A 12,714-nucleotide genomic window follows, 5' to 3' on the forward strand; every position below is an offset into this window, starting at 1 on the left:
TGGAAGGCTACCCGAAACGTTTCACCCAAGTTAAATAATTTAAAGATAATGCTACCAAATACTAATATAGTGTACGTAAACTTCTGAACAACTGGGAATGTGATGAAAGAAATAAAAGCTGAAATAAATCATTCTCTCTACCATTATTCTGACATTTCACATTCTTAGAATAAAGTGGTGATCCTAACTGACCCAAGACAGGGAATTTTTACTAGGAATAAATGTCAGGTATTGTGAAAAACTGAGTTGAAATGTATTTGGCTAAGGTGTATGTAAACTTCCGACTTCAACTGTATATATATGTGTGTGTATATATATGTATAAAACTTTAGAGTGCTTAAAACCTCTAACGAGTCACAAACCCGGATCCGGGATCCCCCCCCATCAAAAAAGCTGACTAGCATAGCCTAGCCTAAAGCCACAGGGATATCATATAATAAAATGTTCATGAAATCACAAGTCCAAGACCACCATAGCAAAAGACACAACTTTTTTTCCCACCATTTTTTCCTGCATAGGTAGCTATCACAAATTCGACCAAATAAAGATATAAATAGTCACTAACCAAGAAACAACTTCATCAGATGACAGTCTGATAACATATTTATTGTATAGCATATGTTTTGTTCGAAAAATGTGCATATTTCAGGTATAAATCATAGTTTTACATTGCAGCCACCATCACAACTCTCACCAAAGCAACTAGAATAWCTACAGAGAGCAAACKTGAATTACCTAAATACTCATCATAAAACATTTATGAAAAATACACAGCGTACAGCAAATGAAAGACAAAGATCTTGTGAATCCAGCCAATATTTCAGATTCTTTMAGTGTTTTACAGCGAAAACACAATTTAGCATTATATTAGCTTACTACAATAGCCAACAACACAACAGCATTGATTCAAGCCAACAGTAGCGATAACGAATAAACCAGCAAAATATATTAWTTTTTTCACTAACCTTCTCAAACTTCTYCAGATGACAGTCCTATAACATCATATTACACAATACATATATTGTTTGTTCGAAAATGTGCATATTTAGCGGCACAAATCGTGGTTATACAATGAGAATAGTAGCCAAGCTGCCAACAAAATGTCGGGAGAAATCTTGGGAGAGGCACCTAATCTAATCAATAACTAATCATAAACTTGACTAAAAAATACAGGTTGGACAGCAAATGAAAGATACATTAGTTCTTAATGCAACCGCTGTGTTAGATTTTTAAAATTAACGTTACTACGACATACAGCGTGCGCTAAAGCGAGACCGCACCGAAATACATGGCCGAATAATAGTTTTACATTTTTCAACAGAACAACGAATTAACATCATAAATAGGTCTTACTTTTTGATGAGCTTCCATTAGAATCTTGGGCAAGTGGTCCTTTGTCCAGAATCATCGTTGCTCGGTTGTAGATTGCTGTCTTCAACTTAGGAATTAGCAGCAAACATTAGCCATGTGGCGAAGACGTGTCCAACTCACCATAAAGCAGGACAAAGAAATATCCGAAAATCGCAATATACTGATATAAACTGATATAACTCGGTTTAAAATAACTACATTATGATGTTCGAATGTTTCGAAATGGCCCCCCCTATTGACTAGAAGTTTTAATCATCGAATACATTGCAAGTTGGGGGGATTTTCACACCTAAAGTAGCCGGGCTATTAATTTACAAAAGGATAGTCTAATAGCTTGGCTATTTGTGAAAAATACCCCCAACTTGCAATGTATGTGATGCTTAAGTACTCTAAAGTGTTACATTTCTAACTCCAAAAACCACAAAATGTGGGATAAAGCATAAAGTGTACAGTTTTTGTTCATCAACATCTTTATGCTTTCGTTAATAAACTAATGATTAAAAGGACACTTTTAAAATGCAGACATTTCTTTCCACTACTGTACATCTCAGCTACATTTTAGTTGCACTTCCCATCAGCTTCACGACCACGGGTAAAACCTTGCTGAGATGATCAATGTATTTGTTGCATTGTTGTATTGTCATTTTATTTAGCCATAACGTCTTGATGGCCTTCAACAGTACATATTTGCTTGTAGGCTTGGCTCAGTTGATGCCAAACAAGTTAGATCGGGTTGAAATCAGGAGACCTACATGTAGAGATGAAAAAAATATTTTTAGATATACTGTAGGCCTACCGTAGGCGAGGTGAGGCTCACTAGTACCGAGTAATGTGCTGTTAAAAGTGTTGTAGGTCTACTTACTTTGCTTGCGTCTTGACCAAGTCTATGTCCAGGCGGCATTTAGATGTCTGGGCGGCATTTAGATGTCCGGGCGGCAGTGTGGTTTGGGTCATTGTCTGCATTTGGAGAAAATGCAGACAATGCAGCAAACATTAGTGAAAATAATAGACATATACATCTAAATAGGCCTAAACATAACAAAATATACAGGCCTGGTCCCTGGCGAGACATTGCCCCCCACACATGGAGTTTTAAGGGATGCTTGATTGATCTTCTTCTGTAGCAATTTTGAGCGAATTGCTCAAGGGCCACGGTTGATTAGGCCGTGAAAATGACGTCATTGAATGTCTCGCCAGCTTTGATCCATACCTGGGCCTGCAGCACGCTGAGTTTTTTGTTTTGTTTGTCAGACTAATCAATAGGTCGAAACTACAGAACAGTACAAACAAGAGAACACACTTGGATAATGTTCTGAAAAAAATAAAAAAAATAAAAAGATATATAAAAATGGCTTACAGAGAATTTCCATAAGTCCACTCAAGTTTCTTCAACTGTCTTCTGACTGTGATTAAAGCGATGTTGATATTGTGCCGTGATGCCAGCAGATTCCAGATGGCCTTTGCCGATCGCTCATCATCTTCATCCATCAGTGAGTCGATGGCTTGAAGAGTCTCAGTATAGACCAGCAGTAGATGTATATATGTTTAACATTATTAGGCCTACTGTACAGTATTGTAGCCTACTGTACCTGTTCATTTCCTGGGCTTTTGCGTTCGGCGTAAAACAGGCATCTGATGATAGTGTTTGCGAATAGCACTGTCCGTGACCAAAATCCCCAAGTCTACCAGTATTTTTATAAATGTCTCCAGTAGATATCCGTTCCACCTGAAAGCCCTAATCTGCTCACTTAAATGAATAGAGATCCTGGTCATGGTGCTACAGTATGTTGTTACAGCATAATCAAAGTGAGGACACTGTTGACACTGTTTGTTGTATACTTATAGCCTATTGTAACCTGGAGTCACACCTTTCCAGTACTCCTCACCCCGCCCCAAACTCCGCCCTTAACATAGTTACCATTAAAAAAGTAATAATTGTGACCAAAGAGAACAGTCAATTTTTTCACTCGCAGTCACTTAGTAGCCGACAGTAGACCTACTCCCGACCGGTCACATTGTACAGCATCATATTCCCTAAGGGAAACCCTGAGTCCTACATAGGCTACTGTAAAATGCATTTGAGTTTTTCTTGGAATAGAAACACCATAATATTAATCAAATTAATTAAGCTAATTTTTAAAAAGTCAATCCCATAAAGTCTGTTCTAACAATTTTATTTTAAAGTCTCTAGTACTGCCGATATTAAAAACAGCCTAATGCATTCTTGAATTAATTTGCTTTAGCCAACATATTGCGGTTTATTCATTGTTTAATTTTTCAAGGGTCCCTTTGTTATTTTGTTTTATAACTAAAATGCTTGACTGTATTTAAAGACATGGATGACTTGCATGCTGTGTAATGACATGCACAAATGAATGAATGATTGATTGATATACTGTATATTGAAGTAGGCCTTTATGCCAATCAGTAAGTTACGCTTAAACAGCTACAGTAAAAAATGCATTGTTGTTTTTCTTGGAATAGAAACACCAAAATATTGATCAAATTAATTAAGTTACATTTCTAAAAATCAATCCCATACAGACTGTTCTAACAAAAAAGGTTTTAAAGTCTCTAGTACAGCCAATATTAAAAACAGTAAAATGCATTCCTGGATTAAATTGCTTTAGCCAACATATTGCGGTTTATTCATTATTTAATTATTGAAGCCTCCCTTTGTTATTTCATTTTATAACAAAAATGCTTGAATGTATTTTAAGACATGGATGATTTGTATGCTTTGCCAATAGGTACGTTACACTAAAACAGCTACAATAAACAGAACTTTTAGGCCTACAGCTCCATGTAATTTCAATAACTTAGTTTCTCAAAGATGCCCTCTGGTGGTCCAACTTGCACTAACTTGCAATAATGGCAACAATGGCTGACAGTTAAATAACGTGCCAAAGAATTCTGCAGCACCCCGCAAGCTGTGCTGCAGTTCAACACAACTTTTAAAGGAAGAACCACTGTCTTTGTGGTCTCATTGAAATAGAGTAGGCTGCCTATATGGGTGGAGAATCACGTGGCAGTTAACTTGAATATTAAAAAGGCACTCGCACATCTGAGCTATCTTTTTTTGCATGGTAACAGTTGAATAAAATGAGAAAAAAGAAGGGACCGGCACACTGCTCTTGGTAGTATCACTGCTATTTAATAAGCTCAACCTATCGGCCTCACGGCCTACGACCTTCGTCCTTTTTTCTCAGTTAACTTGAGTATGAAATGAACTTAAATATGATTAGACTGTAGTTTACTATAGTGTCGGTAAGTAATTATTAAAAAGGAAAAGAAGTGGAGTCAAAGTGCAATCAAATTTTTTTATCATGATTGCAAAGGATACGGCACAACGCGCACATAGGTTAAGCTACTATGGTGAGCGAGCATTGCGCCTTTTTATTTTCAATAAGTATGGAATACCCATTTATTTGCTTCTGCCTGCAAATCGTCCTTCTAAATGTAGGCTATATCCTATAGGACAATGCAAAAGATAGCAAGTGTCGCTGTCATCATTCTTGCTGCTTTCATGTCAGTAGACATACCTGCGAGATCAGGTGCACCATGACAGTGAAGCCTGTAACATTAAAGCTGTTTATTACTGGTATTGTGTAGGGAATTAGCTAGGGAAACTGACAGATCAATAACGTTACATTGACATACTGACTAATACAACTCACATTGCACTGAAAAAACATTAGAATATCAATCTTCAATCATTTGGCCGATGGTTTCATCGTTTGATTCAGGTCTAGTTAGATTGAGGCAAAAATAATAGCTAATGTAAGCCAATTTTTGGCCAGATCTCTCTCTATTTAAGTTTTGTATTTTTATTTAACCTTTAACTAGGCAAGTCAATTAAGAACAAATTATTTTTTACAATGACGGCCGATCCTGGGCCAATTGTGCGCCGCCCTATGGGACTCCCAATCACAGCCGGATGTGATACAGCCTGAATTTGAACCAGGGACTGCAGTGCCTTAGACCGCTGCGCCACTCGGGAGCCTCTAACGGTATATCAACTGGCAAAAGCTTGCCAAGTTAATTTACTTCTGAAACGGGATTATAATTCCTTCTCCTGGCTGCATGCTGAAGCACCTCTCACTCACATGGCTTCTGTCACATGATCAGGTCTTTCTCACAGGCTACAAGCGAAGACAGACACATTGGTGACGCACGGCCTTATCCAGTTCCGAGGTGCATATTGAAGATATTGGAAGAACTGTCCACATTTACTTTTCGTCAGCCAACAAGATGAATAGGCCTAACGAACAGCAAAAGGACTAGCCTATGTCAATCAACTATCCCCCATAGTACAAAAGTTGACCTATTCTGTAGGATAAATAAATATTCCAAACATAGTCTGACAGTTGTGGGATGCGATAGATCCAAAATGCATACAACCACTAGCATCAAAATACCTGTTTTAACCCTTGTGTAGTCTTAACATTCTGTATACTCCCCTTGTCCTAAACCCCTAAAATAAAGCAGCTTAATTGAATTTTAAACCCCACATCTATTTTGCATGAAGAAACCACCTGTCATTCTTCACAAACTTTGTGAACGTCTGGGTTTTCCCTCCTCACAATGTAGAAAGACTGCATTTAATCAGTGGACACAACTCGTCCTCTGTCCTCTGAATCACGTTTACACGCCCTCTTCAAGGAAGTGTTCGACGATTCAGTTTCAGGTCGTCACACCGGGGACCTGTTATGTCAGCTGCGACAGGGCCGTCACTGCACCACTGAGTAAGCCCATGGCTGCCGGCAGTGGATGGAGTGAACCAGCTCTCCTTACAGTCCACCGGAGGGGTCTTAATCGGGAGTTACAGACTAAACTGGCCTGCAGAGGAGATTTAACGGACCCAAACCAATACATCCGGATGTCCATATCCATTGGCACTTCTCTCGTCCACCACGGTCCAATAGCCCCGAACCCATGCAACTCGGCCGCGCCCCTCTCACGCCAGCCAAGAGACAACGGAGGTTACGTGAAAACCTGTGCCTCTATTGTGGAGAGAGTAATCACCTACTCACTAACTGTCCGATTCGCCCACCACGAGGGGGTGACCACAACCCCTCCACTTCCGCCCGGGTAAGCACCTCTATATTTCTTTTATATTACCGAAAGGAAGATTGGTATCCCGGCTCTTCTTTTTGCTAATGGAGTCACTCAGTTTGTTGTGGGACTAGTGGACTCGGGGGCCGCAGAATATTTCATTGACGAACGATTGGCACAACAGTTAAGAGTCAAACTAATCCCTGTTAATCCTCCCCTTAGGATTAATGTACTGGATGGACAACCTCTCGGAACTGGTCTTGTGACACACATGACCGAAAGTATCACCCTTCAGATTGGCGTCCTTCACTCTGAGGTCATTCAGTTATTGGTGTTGTCTTCACCTAAAGAACCCCTCATCCTCGGTCACCCCTGGCTAAGCCTTCACGACCCGGCTATCTCCTGGTGACAAGGGGAACTGCTGTCATGGTCTCCCGCCTGTTTTAAGAACTGCTTCAGTCTACCCTGTCGAGCAACCTCTATAGAAGGATTGGAGTCTTCCATTCTAACCTACATCCCACCTGTACATGCCCAGTTTCTGAGTGTCTTCAGCAAGAAAAAGGCATCCATTCTGCCCCCTCATCGCACGGAGGACTGTGCGGTTGACCTCCTTCCTGGGGCAATGCCCCCTAAGGGTCGGATCTACCCCTTGTCCATCCCAGAGAATGAGGCTATGGACACCTATATAGAAGAGGTCCTCGACATGGGATTAATCCATCCATCCACATCTCCAGGCTGCATCCAGTTTATTTTTTGTCAAGAAATAGGATGGTAGTCTCCGTCCCTGCATAGATTACTGACCCCCCAATGACCTTACCATTAAGAATCGCTTCCTTCTTCCTCTGATTCCGGCCACACTAGAACAAGTTGGACAGGCTACCATCTACTCCAAACCGGACTTACAAAGTGCTTACAACCTGGTCCGTATCCGAAGTGGGGATGAGTGGAAGACGGCGTTCATCACCGCTAGGGTTCACTACAAATACCTGGTTATGCCCTACGGTCTCACCAATGCTCCCGCAGTCTTCCAGTCCTTCATGAATTAAGTTTTCCAGGACATGATCAAGCAGTTCATCATCGTGTACATTGACAATATCTTGGTATATTCTCACTCCCTTGCAGAACACGTACAGCATGTGCAACAGGTCCTCCAACGACTATTGGACCACCATCTTTATGTCAAAGTTGAGAAGAGCGCCTTTCACGTTACTACGGTAACCTTCCTAGGGTTCATGCTGACACCAGGAGGGGTCAAAATGGCAAAGTCACGGCCGTGCTTAACTGGTCCAAACCTACCACCGTAAAGGAACTACAACAGTTCCTAGGGTTCTCCAACTACTACCGCCAGTTCATCCGAAACTGCAGCAGCACAACCGCTCCTCTCTCAGCTCTCACCAGCCTTAAAATCCGTACCCTCCAATGGACCGACACCGCCCTTACTGCAAGCGGACTTCTGGTCAGGCTTCGGAGACGGGCACATCGCGCTCCACTCCCTAGCATACTACTCGCCAATGTCCAGTCTCTTGACAACAAGGTTGATGAAATCCGAGCAAGGGTAACATTCCAGAGAGACATCAGAGACTGTAACGTTCTTTGCTTCACGGAAACATGGCTCACTCGAGAGAGACGCTAACGGAGTCGGTGCAGCCAGCTGGTTTCTTCACGCATCGCGCCGACAGAAACAAACATCTTTCTGGTAAGAAGAGGGGCGGGGGGGTATGCCTTATGATTAACGAGACGTGTTGTTATCATAACAACATACAGGAACTTAAGTCATTCTGTTCACCTGACTTAGAATTCCTCACAATCAAATGTCGACCGCATTATCTACCAAGGGAATTCTCTTCGATTATAATCACAGCCGTATATATTCCCCCCCAAGTAGACACATCGATGGCCCTGAACGAACATTATCTGACTCTATGTAAACTGGAAACCACACACCCTGAGGCTGCATTCATCGTAGCTGGGGATTTTAACAAGGCTAATCTRAAAACAAAACTCCCCAAATTCTATCTACCTGCCCCTGGACCCAGCTACCTGCCTCCTCCTATGGTCCCTTACATTAAACACCTGCGCTCTGCGCTTGAAACCAGCTCTCTGTTTCCCTCGTGTTCATTACGGTGTGGTGTCCAGGAGTTCCCTTTTCCTGGTGCAGAATACACAGGGTTTCTCCCTCCCCAGATACAATACAATTCAATAATTTATAAAAGTCAATACAAGTAAAAGTTGTGTCTATAATGTATACCGAGTGTCAGGTCTCTCTCCATTCAGAGACATCAGTATCAAGCCCGTCTGTCAGTCTGGACTTCATCACATCATCTTGCAAGTCTCCATGTACTGGCTCCATATATATGTTTCTGTGAACACATACACACATAGTCACTGTTCTATTACCAATGGCAGTTAGGATAGATACTATCTGAAACACAAACAGGTACTAAGTTGAAGTTTGAACAGGTCAAATAAAACCTACCCAATGACGGTCTCCCCAAAACCTACCCAATGATGAGTCTTCCTTCTGGCAAAAAGCATCTCCAGTCCATCTGTAGAAATAGGCAGAGTTGAAGTAGAGTTCATCAGTGACACATGGAATGAAAAGGGTGTTGTTATTACTGAACATTTGTGCTGTACTGTATTATTAATAATGACCTCATTGTGGATGTGTTAAAACTCTAGTGCTTCTCTCTCCCGGATCCGGGATCCTCCTCATCAAAAAATCTGACTAGCATAGCCTAGCCTAACGGGACAGGGATATCATATCATATAATTTTCATGAAATCACAAGTCCAATACAGCAAATGAAAGATAAACATCTTGTGAATCCAGCCATCATTTCCAATTTTTTAAATGTTTTACAGCGAAAACACAATATGTATTTCTATTAGCTAACCACAATAGCCAAACACACAACCGCATATTTTCACCATGTTTCCACCGCATAGGTAGCTTTCACAAAACCGACAAAATAGAGATAAAATTAGTTACTAACCAAGAAAACAATCTTCACGTCAGATGACAGTCTTATAACATGTTTATACAATACATTTATGTTATTGTTCGAAAATCGTGGCATATTTTGACTGCAAATCGTTGTATACATTGTGAATACGTAGCAACATTTTCCCAGAATGTCCGGAGATATTTTGGACACTCACCTAATCTGACCAAAGAACTCATCATAAACTTTACATAAAAATACTGTTGTATGGCAAATGAAAGATACACTGGTTCTTAATGCAACCGCTGTGTTAGATTTTTAAAAATAACTTTACCATAACATACAGCTTGCGTTATTGTGAGACAGCACTCACCAACACGGCGAGAATAGGAGTCAACATTTTACACAGAAATACGAAATAACATCATAAATTTTCTTACTTTTGCTGAGCTTCCATCAGAATGTTGTACAAGGAGTCCTTGTCCAGAATAAATCGTTGTTTGGTTTTAGAATGTCCATTCTTCTGTCGAATTCTCCCACAATGCTAGCCAAGGTTGCTAACATTCCCATCCTCTCTTGGCGCAAAGAACGGAAAACTCCAAAAGTCCAATAAACGTTGAATAAACTGATAAAACTCGGTTGAAAAAACTACTTATGAGTTATTATCATATGTATCAAATAAAATCAGAGCCGGAGATATTCGCCGTGTATACCGAACGCTTTTCAGAAGACAATGTCGAGCTCCCAGCGCGCCTTCGAAGACAAAGAAAATACCGGACCTGTCACTCCAAAAGCTCTTATTCGACCTCAGATCAAGCTAGACACCCCATTCCACCTTCCACTGCCTGTTATATCTAGTGGAAGGCGTATGAAGTGCATGCATATCGATAAATAAAAGCCAGTTGAATAGGCAGGCCCTGAAACAGAGCCTCGTTTTCAGATTTTTCACTTCCTGTATGGAAGTTTGCAGCAAAATTAGTTCTGTTTTACTCACAGATATAATTCAAACAGTTTTAGAAACTTCACAGTGTTTTCTATCCAATAGTAATAATAATATGCATATTGTATGATCTAGAATAGAGTACGAGGCAGTTTAATTTGGGCACGATTTTTTCCAAAGTGAAAACAGCGCCCCCCTATTGACAAGAAGTTTTAAGTTGATGTGTTAAGTGCCAGATCTTTGCATATCATGCATGGGCAAAAACATATACACAGACACTGTTCTACCAATGGCAATTAGGGATAGGTGATGTCTGACAGGTGATATATACACTATGTTGAAGTTTGAATAAGTCAGACTAAACCTACCTAATTCTGTTACATCAACGACCATTGGTGAGCAGGCAAGAGGTGGGGCTGAATGTGATGTCTTTGCCAGAGAATAGCGGCGTAGATGAGCTCCTGGCCCCTCAGCAGCGTAGATGAGCTCCTGGCCCCTCATCAAAGATACTGGTCGGTCACACATGGTGGTTATGATTACCCTGGTGGAACCAACCTGATCGCTGCATTCACCTTTCTATTATTAAACTTCAGATCACATAAAATGTGTAATGAAATAGAATGGTGAACACAGCGATCAGCCTCTGTACCTGGCTTCCTGCAACCCGCCCGAGCTTCCCCTGGCCTGCACCCCATTTTCCCCCTGTGTTTCAATAAATACCTTGGTTACCTCATCCCAGTCTCGTCGTCTGAGTCTGCTCTTGGGTTCACCTGTTCCGCTCCGCGCGACAGCTACTGTAACACCTCAGCGGAACTCGACGGTGAAACCTGCATTGTAGAAGTCCATGCAGTTCAGCTCCACTTCCCTCCTGCAGACTGTTTGGCTCTGTCAGCAGTCACCCAAAAAGAACTGAAGTCAATAAACATGGATTGGAATAGAAAGGAATAATCAGAGAGAGGGAGAAAAAGGTTGAATGAACAGGCGATGATAATGAGACAGCAAAACAGATAAGGTAAGTGAGAGGGAGAGAGAGAGAGAGGGAGAGAGAGAGCGAGAGAGAGAAAAGAAGGTAAAATTAGAAGAAAGTGTGAATAATAGAGAGATCAGGAAAAGGGAAACAGTGCAAAAAATAGTGCCTGTGTGTGCGTGCTCTAGCATTCCTGAGAGCATGTGATAAGTGTTGGGGCTCCCTGGCACTAAGCGGCCCAAACAGCAGCTTTACAGAGATCACGACTCCACAATTAGCCCTGTGTAAACTCTGCTATGCAACAGCATTCAAGGGAAGTTATACACACAAACACGAGGCACGCATGCACCCGCCCGCACACACACAGTTGACCCAGTCCTCAATTATGTATAGATGTGGTGCCCTCACTTGGGCATGGTAGGTACTAAAAGCCCCTCATAGATGGTAGAGCAAGGCCTGTGTACTACTACAAAAAAAGCGGAAGGTGAGTTTCTCGAGCATGAGTGCCCTCAAATATCAATCTAGTCATACAAGAGCTGGCATTGTATTATGCCATGTGCAAACCAGACAGAGAGAGGGAGAGGGAAAGTGAAATAGAGGGGAGAAGAGAGAGACAAGGGAGGGAGAAAGGTTAAAGTGAGACAGAGGGGAGAGGAAGATAGAATGAGGGAGGAGAGAAGAAGACAGAAGGAGGGGGGGAAGAAAGAAAGAGGGGGTAGCGAGAGCTCAGTATGATTCTGATTCAACTTCTATGTTTATTTTTAGTTTGGGGAACTGAAAATTACTAGAGAATTTACTAGAAAGACAAATCGGACAGAGATAATGTGTCACTCGCACCCCTACACAAACTGTGTGCACACCCATAACACAACAAGCTCTCACAGTCTCACCGCATAATTAGACGTTTATCCACGTCAAATTCCAAAGTGTTTTTCTACACCCTAGGTTGACTATTCTTGCTCAGTATCGTTTAGTTTCTCCAAATGTCAAATATAGAAGGTTAACTTCTTTGTTTTTTTGGTATAAAAAGGGTCAATGCAGATAGTCCGGGCAGCTATTTGGTTAACTATTTAAGTAACTATTTAGCAGTCTTATGGCTTGGGAGTATAAGCTGTTCAGGATCCTGTTGGTTCCAGAATTGGTGAATCAGTACTGCTTGCCATGCAGTAAAAGAGAGAACAGTCTGTGACACCAGGTGGCTGGTGTCTTTGACAATTTTTAGGGCCTTAGGGAGCATCATGGTTTGGTGCTGCTTTGCTGCCTCAGGGCCTGGACAGCAAATCAACAACTGAATGGCTTCAACAGAAGAAAATACGCCTTCTGGAGTAGCCCAGTCAGAGTCCTGACCTCAACCCGATTGAGAAGCTGTGGCATGATCTCAAGAGAGCGGTTCACACCAGACATCCCAAGAATATTGCTGAACTGAAACAGTTTTGTAAA

General features: G+C 41.5%; 1 long non-coding RNA gene across 1 annotated transcript; it reads right to left on the minus strand.

Annotated features, from left to right (window-relative positions):
* Window positions 1–1,523: 1,523 nt before the first annotated feature.
* On the minus strand, window positions 1,524–11,507 carry LOC139028894 (uncharacterized). Its single transcript, XR_011481110.1, has 5 exons — window positions 11,028–11,507; window positions 8,929–8,972; window positions 8,675–8,786; window positions 2,234–2,328; window positions 1,524–2,119 (listed from the first exon to the last, which is right to left on the minus strand). It is a non-coding gene; the product is annotated as an uncharacterized lncRNA (long non-coding RNA).
* Between the last annotated feature and the right edge of the window lie 1,207 nt (window positions 11,508–12,714).

The sequence above is a fragment of the Salvelinus sp. IW2-2015 genome, linkage group LG15 (assembly GCF_002910315.2).
Source record: "Salvelinus sp. IW2-2015 linkage group LG15, ASM291031v2, whole genome shotgun sequence".
Classification (NCBI taxonomy): domain Eukaryota; kingdom Metazoa; phylum Chordata; class Actinopteri; order Salmoniformes; family Salmonidae; genus Salvelinus; species Salvelinus sp. IW2-2015.